The 12,275-nt window shown below is 47.6% G+C and overlaps 1 protein-coding gene across 3 annotated transcripts in view; it reads left to right on the forward strand.

The window, feature by feature from the left end:
- Positions 1–2,683: 2,683 nt before the first annotated feature.
- The window catches only part of EPB41L3 (erythrocyte membrane protein band 4.1 like 3), a 143,646-nt gene continuing 134,054 nt past the window's right edge, over positions 2,684–12,275 (forward strand). The window contains exon 1 of one of the 3 annotated variants that reach the window (XM_075084733.1): positions 2,684–2,872. The gene's annotated coding sequence lies outside the window, so the exon portion shown is untranslated. The remainder of the gene's footprint in view (positions 2,873–12,275) is intronic. The other 2 variants (XM_075084751.1, XM_075084735.1) reach the window with 2 other exon arrangements.

The raw sequence follows: 12,275 nt of genomic DNA on the forward strand, positions 1-12,275 counted from the left end.
AGTTTGGATATATGAGGCCAGCCCACACTAGGAAGTACTGATAAGTGTGGAAATAATGATGCTCTCTGGTGTAAATGGCCCTTTAGAGTGATGCTGTAAATACTACCCGTCGTTCATCACCCCCTGCTCGCCAGCTCTGCACTTTCCCGAGCTGGCCCCCTGGGCCTTCCACGTTCGCATCGCGGTGAAAGACGAATGTCCTCTCTGTCACAAGGTTTCAACTTTATATCACATATTACCACAAGTTGTCATGCCAGGTTACTGTAAATCAGATTAACAGTCTTCTAATGCAGCCTCTGCGAGGGATCTTTAGCAGGGGAATTTCAGAACGGGGCGCTTAGGACAGTAATTTTAGTAAGGAGAGACTCCTCTACAATGTTCTAAAAGCATTAACCACAATATAAGCAGAAAAACGCCTCGGAGCTGTTACAGCCTATTCAGTAAATATGTAAAGAACGTATGTAAGCCAACTCCTGAAATGCGGCTTTGGAAATATGAGCAGAAAGTACCGGAGGAGGGTCAGTGTGATTTATTTCTGTTTTACCTGCCCCAGAACACTCTCATTTCCTGATGAACACAATGACTTGGCACAAGTTGAAGCCCGACAAGTCAGATTTCTCTCAGCAGACATCCTGATCACTCTGATGGATATTTTCGGAACTCGCCATTAGTTCCTTTAATTAATGCCTCCCCGACGGGGACTGGCGTGGCCTTTTCCCACATCAGCAGAACAAAATATGCTTCAGCCATTTTGCTCAGTAAAGTGGGGCGAGGTGATTGCTTCCGAGTTGCCTGAAGCCAGTTCTCCTAAAGCCCCAGGTACCTGCTGCCGTCCATGGCAGAGTTCCCCTGGGAGCCTTCCCACCCCTAGCACTCATTTTATAGCACTGTTTCTACACGCTTGGTTTCTCTCCAGAGCCCCCTTCGACCTTAGCAGAGGTAAGAAACCCCTTTCACGATGGGATGCACCATGCCAGCCCTGCTCCAGCTGGGAAGCCCGGCCTCACCATCCCCAGGCCGAGCTTGTCCTTGCTGTGACAACACCAGCTCTCGGCTGGGTCCCAGCTGCCTCACCTCATCCTGTGCATCCTGCTGTAGACCTGGGACTTAGTTTCTATGAATGCTTTGCCAAATGGCAGAAAAATCAAGTCAGGCTATTTAACTAAATTTTGCCTCTGGCTCTTTGAGCCCATCACATTTTGCATATCAGTTTGCAAAGTTGTAAAAGTCAATAACTGTAGATAGCTCCCTGGTTAAAAAAAAAAAAACCAACAAAAAAAAAGCAGACGACCAGGAAATTTGCCTGCCACACAACTCCCTTCGATAGCAGGATGTTCTCGCTGAGCCAATCTAAGCATAACTTATCGCAGAAAATTATCTCGCACGCTGAACAAAAATTTCCTCATTGGAACTTCAACCTTTGCCACTGGCGGCTGGCACCCTGTGCCCCCCTCGCAAGGGGAGCTCCCCCACGGGTATCCTTTGAACTCTTAAGACTACGTGTGGTGGATTTCAGCAATAATGTGCGCCGCGGGCAAACTTCAGGCAGAGGTGCCAGCAGGCGCAGCTGGCCGAGCGCCAAGGGATGCCGCAGCCCTTCCTACGGCAGCCTTGCGCCGCGGCGTTTGGGAGGGAGCCCGCCTGCCCCTGCCGCTCGGCTGAGGGAAGGGAGGAGGCCTTCCCCGACACCGGGCAGAGGGATTTGCTGGGCGTTAAGTGCCGGCGCTGTGTGGCCGGCAGGTTTTCTAAATGTGGCGATTCTGGCTGCCTCCCACGGGGGATAAATCAGCCTCGTCATGACTTCCAGACCTCATCAGGGTCAGGTATAATCTTGGTGTTAATGACTTAGGCATGACACCCAAAGCGGCTGGCCTGCGAACGCTCTTCCCTTTGTCTCATAAGACATCTCACAACCACTTTGCCCAAGACGAGTCAGCCCTGAGCAGTTCTGGTTCTTCCTTGGTGTGATTTTCTCCAGGAAATTTCTCACTTCCACATGGGTACCCCCATCACCTCCAAATCTGGCTGAGGGTTTCCCATCCTGGCGTGGTTGTGTTCCCATAGCTGTGACCTCCCTTCTCCGGAGGTTCAGAGTGGTCGCTTCCAAATCCAGGAGAGGGATTCCTGCTCTCTGGAGATCACAAACTGTCTTTGCACACTGCCACCAGTGCAGCTGTATTCTCGTTTCTGTCCCACACCTCCTAATCTCCGTTGCTGTCTCTGTCTGAAGTGCACTTGTGCACGGGCTGCCTGTAACTTAAAAAAACCCAGGAAACTGCTATGGACCGTTGAGGGAAGGAGACCGAAAAGATGGGGAGCTCGCGTTTTCATGCAGGCAGCAGGGCTTGGGAATTCCTGGGGCTGCTCACCCGGTCCTGTAGCTGTCGGAAAGAAGTTTATGGTTTCCCTGGGTTCGCGCCTAATGGCACGAAATGATGGCACAAAGTAACGTCACAGAGCCGCTTTGATTATTTCCTTTTCTTTTTATTTCCAGCAGAAAAGAAAAAAAGAAAAGTGACCGTGGGGGGAGCCGATGCCCCGCACCAGCCAGCTCCGCGGCCCCGCCGCCCACCGCGCCCGGGGCGGCCCCGCAGGCACCGGCGGGAGGGGGGCGGGCGGAGGCGGGGCGGCGGCGGCGGCGGCGCCAATGGGGAGTGGGGGAGGGCGGGCCGAGCCGTGCGGGGCCGAGCCGAGCCCAGCCGAGCCGAGCCGTGCCGGCTGCCGGAGTCTGCCGGGCGCTGCAGGTGGGAGCCCGGCTCCGCGGCGGCGCGTAACTTCGGCGGGCCGGGACTGTCCGCGCCAGCCTTCCCCGCGGAGAGCGGCAGGAGGCGCCTCCCGCGGCGGCGGAAAACACCTCCCGGGGCAGGCTCAGGTGAGGAGCCGCCGTTCCCGGCTCCCCTCGCTTCCCCGGGCCGCCCTTCCCACCGCCCGCCCGGGCTGGGCTGGGCTCGGCGCACCGCGGCCCGCCGAGCTGTCCTTGGCTTGAGGTCAGCGGGGAGGGCCGGGGGGCGCGTGCGCTGCCCCCGCCGCCCCCGCGGAGCGCCGCGCCTCTCCGCGCCCACCCGGGCAGGGGCTCTGCGGCGCGGGGTCGCCTCTTCTCCTTTCCCCCCCTCCGCGTTGTTGCTTTTGCTTGTTTGGGGTGTCCCGTCTTCTGCTCCCCCTCCCCCCCCCCCTCCGGGTCGTTTCGGGGTGCCCTCGGGCAGGGCTCGGCCCCCCCCTTCCGGCGGTGCGGGCGGGCTGCGCGGCGCGGTGCGGTGCGGTGCGGGCAGTGCCGCAGGCGGGCAGGGCTCTTGCAGGAGCCTGTCCCTCAGCCGCCCTTCCCGCATCTCTCTCCCCACTCCGCGGAGCGCGGCATCTCCCGCGGAAGATCCGCGCGGGGGGGAGGTGGGGGGTGGGGGCGGCGGCCGCAGCGCAAAGTTACGGGCTTTGCGGGGGCGGCAGCGGGGACGGGGGGGGGCAACGAACGCGGCGGGGACGGACACACGGACACCCGCGCTGGGCTGCGCCGGCTGGAGCGCGGCTTGGGGAGTATCGCCGGCGCAGCCCAGCCCGTGCCGGTGGGACGCTGAAACCCGTTTTTTGGGGTGGTTTAGTGTGGGCTGGGGGCCAATCCTGGTGTAGCCGCAAGGTTTTGCGGTCGGTCGGCAGGGTCAGTGCGTCTGTAGCGTTAAAAATGTTTAGTAGTGGATATTTAGGAGATGTTGGGTGCCCCATCTCTCCCCCCGACCCCCTCCGCCGCCCTTTTCTCTACCTTTTCGGATGTTCAAAAAAAAAAACAATCCCCAAACTACTCAGCCGGCGACATCTACATTTCTGTAGTAACAGCGTTTCGTTAGAAAAGCGATGCTAGCAGGAAAATTAAAAGTAGTAGCATTGGAGCCCCGGGAGGGCTGGCAGGTAGCACTTAGGGGGCCAGGGCTGTTGGGGAGCCTGTGGGGTTGCAGGGGGCTGGGAGCGCAGGGTGCAATGCAGAACTGGAAGCACCGAAACTCTGCATTTTGTGCACAGTTCAGTGCTGGGTGGCCATTTTTCTAATTTTTCCTGACAGGCTGTTGGACCCCCAAAATGCTCGTTCGGGACTTGACAAAAAAAACCACCCCCACCACCCCTTTGCTAGGGCTGTTTCAATGCCAAGTGCTTGCATTTTTGCATCCTAAATAGGTGATCCTTCATCAAGCTTTAAACCTCATTAAGATGGAGCTAACCATTTGTGAGAAGGATTTATTCCCCCCCCCCCCCCAGTCTCTGTGGAGTTCATATGCTTGTTCTGTTCTTTCTAGGGAAGGATTTAGACCTTGGCATAATATCTGAAATCGGTGTATTGCCAGATGCTTGCCTTCTTTCAGAGTTTGGGATAGGCTCAGGCAGTATTGAAAGCTTACGAAGGGGATACTGTTATATGGTTTCCTCCATTTTTGGGCTATATTAGAAGCAGTCTAAAAATACTGGATCATCATTCCTCAAACTGTCACTTCAAGACTTTCAAAGAAACATTCTTAGATGTGCTTTGGGAATTTTTTTTTTTCTTTTTATTTCTTTTAAACCTTGGGACTTGTTGGTTCTGGTACCTAATAGGGAGCTACTCCGGTATCCTTGATTTTGTAACTTGCAAGTATCACTATCACAGTTTTTAACACCAGATTCTCATTATTATGAAGGGTTTGATATTTTAACAGAACTTCCTGAAGAGGCACCCCCTAATGTTCCTAAAGCCCCCCTCCTTCTTTGCTAAGTGCCATAAACATGTGCAGTTAATGTAAATTTGTCAGAAAATGGCCTTTTCTTTGGCTTTTTTTTTTTTTAATTGGGAGATAGCAGGAAAACAGATGATCAGTATCTCAGTGCTACTCTTATCCTTCCTGCAGCAGCATTTATCTCTGCTTATGAAGTTTCTTTCAGAGGTAAATGTTATAGAAGTCCCTTGCTCAAATATTGGTTGCACATTACTGCTCAGAACTAGCTTAGGAAGGCACTTTACTATCTCATGCAACCTTATCTGCCGTTCCACAACTTCATAACAAACCCATTGGAACATGAAATGACCTTGGAAAGGCATCTTTCAATCTGACACAAGGCATGCTCTTACAGGGAGCAGCACTGCTCCATGCAGAGCTGATGTTTTCAGATTGATGTTTCTAAACTGATTTTTTTTTTAAGAGAGGAGGGAGATGGGTGGAATATTGAATTTGAAAGGAAAATATTTTTTTAAAAACAAACCCACTCAGCTGAAGTTGAAGCACCACTCAGCTGAAGAAGAGGTATATTAAGAATGTACATATGATAGTGACACTTAAGTCATGGGTGAAAACAAGTCTTCAGTTTTGATCCAAGGAAAACAGCATTTCCTCTGCCAGTTCTGATTTGCTCATTCATGAGATCTTCAAAAGCGCAAATTATTAGTGGGACTAATTGAAAGCTAGTTGGGTGTGTCAAATGGAGAAAAGAAGTGATGAAGTCTGAAGGAAGCTTTACATTTAACTGTGTTGTTCTTGACATCATAATGTGATGCTTCTACGTCAAAAAAATTCCGGAACATTTTCAGCCCCGAAAATGCAGCTCCTCTGGAAAGGCTGCAAGAGCACTTGAGAATTGGCAACAGTAGAAGGGAAGTCTTGCTGCTGTCGAGGGAATTAGTGGAGTTGGTGCCCGGCCAGTAAGCTTCACAGGGTTTTGGCCCAGGTGCAAGACTGGGCGTTTCAGGTCTTGCAGAAGGGTGGTGGACACTTTCCTGCCCGTGGTGGTTTTACCTTTTAGGAACATGGTGCCTCCTGTAGAGCAGTGCCTGCTCACAGCTTCCCACAGTGCTCCAGCTGCAGGAGCTTGTGGTACGAGTGCCACCTGCTGGTAAGCACTCCTTATATAAATTACGTACAGTTTTTATATATATATATATATATGTATTTGTGTGTATACATACGTAAACTATGTTTATTTACATATGAGTGTATGGCTTCTTTATAGAGATGTTCTTGGGTGAACCTGCGAAACCTTGCTAAGACCTGAAGTTTCTCACCTGCTGAGGACTTACCACAGATTGTGTTTTGTGAAACTGAAATAGCACTGGGGTTTTATATTGTGAGAATAGAGGAGAGATACTGCTGATGTTTAAATGCTGTCTTTGCTTTACTGAAGGCAACTGGGAATTTTCGGTTGTATAGCTCATTGCTTGTGGTGTGATAAGCTTTCACAATTGCCTCAACAGTCAGATATCAAGCTGTGGAGGTAGGGCTGTAGACCTGAAATGGAGACCCAACAAACCAAACTCAACTTTGTTATGTATCACTTGGCTATTAAATCTACATAGCACTGCTGATTTCATAATTTCTCATGTCAACTATCTTATTTCCATAAAGTTTTATGAGCATCCCATTTTGACACAAAATAGCACTTTTGATTTAGATTGGCTGAAGATGTATAGAATATGCAGGATATTGCTGGATGGCGTCTTCCATTTTAAAGAATGTTTTTTTTCACATGCATGCTTTAATAACGTTTGCAAAGGAGAGTAAAATAGAACCATTTGGTTCTGTCCTAGGAGTTCCACTGGCAGGTGAAATCATAAATCCAAACCTGACATCACCCCCAGCAATGGCTTTCCAAATTTTATTATTTTCCATCTCCAACCCACTGGAGCATTGGCTGGGATGCTGTTTAAATACCAGTTTGATTCAGCTGGATCCAGAGTGAAATCAGTGGCAGCACCAAGGCTTGTAGTTGTTCTGTATTGTACCGACATTATTGGGGAAAGACGCATAGCCCTGGTTTTGGAATTTTTGTTGGACAGCTAACCTCATTAAGGCTTTATTGTTTGTTTATTTTTGCGGTGCACTGGTGCCAGATGAATCTTTTAGCCTGCCTGTGGATTAGGAATGGATCCAAGCTGAACCATAAAAGTTTTGAGGAAACTTGCAAAAGCTTTCAGCTGAAAAACGTATATTGATGTACTTCTGTGATAAATGGATAAAATGCTTCACATGGGTTTGAAAGCGTGTTCTTCCACTTGAGACCTGTATGCTGGAGAACGCCTAACAGTCGGGAGTGAGCTGATAGAGCAAAAAGCAAGTAGCGTAATTGCACAGTTCATCTTAAAGTGTGATTTTAGCAAAAAAATAAACCCAAACCAACACCTGGCATATCAAGAGGGATTACAAGATAGGCTTTTGAGGAGGGGGAACCCACAGTAATAACATATAACTAAAGTTCGCAGTCCCCTAAAACATTCACAGTTAGTTTGATGCTTGAAAAATTGTGATTTCAGTGTCTGGTGAAGAAGCAATTGACCCTAAAATTGCTGCCTGAAGCTGAACCAACATTTTCAGTTTCGTAACCAGTGTCGTGCAAAAATAGCAGGTGAAGAGGAGCTGGGGGAATGCAAAATGTCTCTGTGGTCTTGCTCTAATGTATCTCTCCTCACCCTGACCCAAGCAACTGGCATGTACTGTAAGCAGTGGATGCCACTGCAGTGGTTAAGGCAATTTACATCTCATCCACTTATCCGTCTCATCATGGCATATCATAACTTTTTCTTCCTTTCCCCACAAACCTTCAGAGCTGCTAATGGAAAGCTGCCTGCTGTAACATGACAAACTTAACAACCACCTTTTGTTCTCAGAAGTGCGCGTGCAGTATTGTCAATGGGGATGCTGCACCACTATCTCTCTCTCCCACCCCTCCTCATCCTAAATAAACTCTTTTGGCAGCTCTCTGGCTTAAATTCTGATGTTTAGAGTTAACCGTACCCTTTCGTTTCTTTTCTGCACACCATATTTCCCAGTGTTCCCACCTACTCAACATCTGCTTTCCTGTGACCTCTTGACCTGTCATCTCCTGATGAGTCCATTAATGTTCATTTTGCTCCATGCCACCATCAGAATCTCGCTTCCTTTAATTTGAAGTCCTGTGTTTAGTCAGGTCACTCAGTGGCTATTACATTCATGAGGAACATCTTGGAATCATGTCTGCTCCAATAAAAATGTCCTCTCAGTAATCTCAACTTCCCTTGAAGAGGGAAAAGGCAGGTAATATCTTGAGGGCAATCTGTAGCTGCAGTCGCACTGAACAGTAATGGTGCGTGGTCACATCTCTGGGGATGGGCTGTGGTTCACAAGACTGACGAGAGAAATCAGAAATGAAGGCAAATCCTCTGCAATCTCTTTTCCCTTTCATCTCCAATATCCTTCACATGAAGGCGTTGGAAAGCCTCCTTCTGTAAAAGCACTCCTACAAAAACAGCAACAAAAGTTGCTCGCTAGTGAAGCGGTAAATACATGAGCAATTGTCATCCTTCTTCTGCAGTCTTTCGTGCTGTCTTATTAATGGGCTGCGGAGGCAGAGGAGGACATAACTCATCAACCGTTATCCATAGGGGGGGCTTCAAATTAGTTGGCTGTGCCAATTATGTTTTCCTTTCTGACACGAACACATAAATTTACCTTCATATGGCATGGCTTCTACAGGGATCAAAAAGAAACCATACCAGGGGCTGCACGGGCAGCTCGTTGCCTTAGGATCTCTGGAGGCCAAAATGCTGCTCTGGCCCCAGGACTCTTCACTGGAACCTGGCAGATCATCTTTGAGCTGTGAGGATACGTGTGTTCCTGAGAATAGTTGGTTTGAAGAATTTGGTTGTCCAAACATATGAAATGGGAAGATTTCCCAATCTGTTGTGAAAGACTTTGCAAATGACCTTTGGCTTCTTGGGATCTCATCAGCTTTGGTGCTGCTTGCATGATGAGCAATCTGATGATGATACAGCTGCTGGGAGAAGATGGCAGCTTTTCCTTCGCTGCTGCCACCTCCTCTCCACTGCAGGCTTTAGCGGTCTCATTATCTGGTGCCTCTGCACTCGGGACCTTGTGCTCTTCCTTAACTTGCAAGTGCAATTGGTTTCTCTAGTCAAAAGAAGAGCACAGCTTTCACTGCTGTTACATATGTACGTGCAATTTGTTCAGGTTAACCCATAGTAATTGGCCTTTTGTACCAATGTCTTCAAAGCATTCCCTTTCCAAAGGAATGATAATAAAAAACCCCAAGCAAACAAAAAAGAAAAAAATCCAAACGCTAAATTGGTCAAATGTTTTGGAGCAGTTGCCAAAAGAAATTAAGGCTGAGTCTGGGAAAGCTATAAAATTTGTTCTTTGGCTTTTTATTAGGAGGAGACAAGTGACACTTACTGGGTTTGGTCACCTGGACATTGTTATATCCAAATCTTGAAAATCTGTTGTTTCAGCTTGGGTGTTCTTGACAGTTTGCAGATGTGTAACAGTGTAGATACTTAGCTGTGGGGTAGGCTGCAAGCCCCCTTAATTGCAAAGAGTAAATTATCAATCCCCTGTCCTTGACCGAGGTTTCTGAAAGTGATCAGTTGCTGTGGCCTGCGATGTTTTTTATTTTCTTTCTCACCAGATGTTACATCTCATTATCCATGACTTAGAAATGTCTGCAGTATGAGAAAATAATACACCTTTTCTGTATGTGATATTGCCCACCTGTTACTGCCTGGGGAGGGAAGGAGGAGAGGGTTACAGTAAAAAATTTGATTTCTGTATTTTTTTTTTCCCCTTTACAAAGTCTTCCTTATGAGGCCAGCCTTGACAGATCATTATGAAACTGTAATTGTTACTCTTTTATCAATATGACATTGCTATTGAGTTTTTCTTTCTTTTTAGAGTAAGCTTGGGGGGTGGGTATTCAGCCCATTTAATGAGTTATTTGAAACTATTATGTAACGCAGACTTTACAGAAAACAGTAGTGTTGTGCTGTTCATGGAATCTCAAGTGGTTTTTTTCTTCTTTTCCCCTTCATTTTCCTGTTGATCGCTATGACCGTGCTGCAAACATGGACTTCAAACTGGACAAACGGCTGCCTCCTGGAATATGGGCGATTTTGGTGAGTCTGCAAAATGAGTTTCACTTACTTATGTTTGCTTGAGAGAAGGATGATGAGTGTTATTTACTGGAAGTTGGGCTTGATGAAAGCTGAGTCTGCTTTTGGGGTGTTGGTTTTGTACGTGCAACAGGCAAAACTTACTGAACCTCAAATTTTTTTTTATAAAGCATTTTCTTTCTTATTCTGTGTTATTGTTGGCAGAGGTGAAGGAATTCACATGCAGAGGATTAATCTGGAATAGTGTTATTTTAGGGGATTGAGTGTTATTGCTTTTTGTAATAATTTTTAAATGACTTCTGTTAGACACACTGTGAAGCAACTGCTTAGAACACCTTAATTTTTCTTTTCTGGCCTGTTCAGTTGTTTCTGCAAATAGTTCAGACAGAAAAATGATTAATTCATTGGATGGCTTTTCAGAAAAGTGCTGTGCAGTTTCCTTACTGTTCCTAATACCGGTGTTGCCTGTGGTGTGAACTCTAAGAGATGATGTGTTCATGATATGTTTGCATTAAATTTTGTACCAGAATTCTCCATGAAAAGGATTTCCATTCCAAGTTGTCTCTGGTGAGACCTAATTTTTTAATTAAAAAAAAAAAAAAAGGCGCAGGCTCCCTCAGGGTCATACTCTTTGCTCACGTGCAGACAGTTGACCTGCAGAAAAGCAGTCTAGGGGTACCTGCTGTTGCTCCCTGAGGATGAGGCTCTGCTGCTTTGTACTTTCAATTAAAGGTGACTAGACAGCTTCAGGGAAAACATTTGCTGCAAACATACCAGCCCAGATTGCTCCAGAGGCATGGTTGGAGGTGGCAGTATTCACCTAGTGCTGTCTGTAGGAGTAAAGCTGCCTCTGAGCACTGACTGGAGGTGGTTGGCAGCTTAGCAGCCTTGGGATTTATCTCTGAGCTATTTAGACCTAGCAGGAGTGACTCGTAACTGCTAATAGGCTCAATTAAGGGAAACAACTTGCCTCACCTCTCACCTGTGCAGCGACTGCCTCACTTATGCACAGCCTTAAGTTTTGAGGGAGAAAGCAAATAAGCTTTGGGTATGGCACTGGCTGCCCCACCCGTCCCAGGGAGATGCGAGTGTCCCTGGTGTGGTGGTGGCCCTGTCCTGGGTGAGGTGTGGGAGTGAGCGTGGGGCTGGGTGCTGGCTGCTCTCAACAGATTTCAGCTGGGTTTAGCTGGTGCATGCCCCTTTGGGGGGGGGGGTGGCATTGCCTCTCCCTCTCCTTCCTTTGCAGTTGTGCAGTCTGTGGCACCTGTGTCTGACGCAAAGAGCCTGAGACTGAAAGATGGGTCTTAAGTTTAAGAGTTTCTTCTCAGGCACAGCTTTGGAGAAATCTGAGATAAAACCTCATATTTTACTTTTGAGCATTTCCAAAGTATTGCTGCTTAATCCTTTCTATTGATCCATAGCTTATGCCGGAAAGCCCTTGTCTCAAGGCAATATTCAGAGTCCTGGAGGATAATGGCACTAATCACATTTCATATGACCTTTCAGGCAGGATGAACATATGTTGCACTGCTGCATTTTTCTCCTCTCTTAGTTCCGGTTATATATCTTTTACTCCTTGGCAGTGTGGCTTAGGAGTGCAGTTAAGAAGCCTTCTGCATGACCCGCACACGGTAATTTTGTAACTGAGTAGCAGTAAGGTCTGTAAGTGGACTGCTGCTTCGGATTGCTGTGCTTTGATGTGCTAAGAAGCCTTGATCAGCCTGAGAGGGTAATAACTCCTGTGCCCAGGAACAGAAGTAATGCATATTTACTGTGATGTACGTACTACCCAAAACTCTTTGAGTCTGAAAACTAGCAGAGTGCGTTCTTCATGGCTTTGCTTCAGCATGTGGATTGCTTTTTTTAGCCTATTTTGTAAAGTACGTGTATAATTGGCTCTTGTGTTGCACCTATATAAAGAGATGCTGCTTTGATATCTGGAAGCGCAGTAATATGAGCACTGAAGTGCTGCCGTTACCACCGCACATCAGGGGAGGTTTGATGTGATCACATGTACGAGCGTTTCCACCCGAGTTTTATTCTTAGATTTATTTTTCACTTTAGCTCTGATTTGGTTATATTTGAATTTTTGGCAAATGTAGTTAGCAAAGTTAAAATCTGAAACAGTAATCTAAATCAAAGAGCAAAGTGTACTTTGCATAAACAGATAAATATCAGAACTAAAAGTATAAGCAATGATTCCCTTTCACTAAAAGAGTAGAATTGGTTTCACCCCAGGCTTTTCCCAGGGGTGCATGGTGGAAGGCCAAGAGACAGTGGGCACCAGTTGAAACGAGAGAGGCTCGCAGTGGTTACAGGGAGAAGCTTTTCCACCCCGAGGATGGCCAGCCAGGCAGGGGCACCAGTTGCTCAGGGAGGCTGTGCGGTC

Source organism: Phalacrocorax aristotelis, chromosome 2, assembly GCF_949628215.1.
Source record: "Phalacrocorax aristotelis chromosome 2, bGulAri2.1, whole genome shotgun sequence".
In the NCBI taxonomy this organism is placed as follows: Eukaryota; Metazoa; Chordata; class Aves; order Suliformes; family Phalacrocoracidae; genus Phalacrocorax; species Phalacrocorax aristotelis.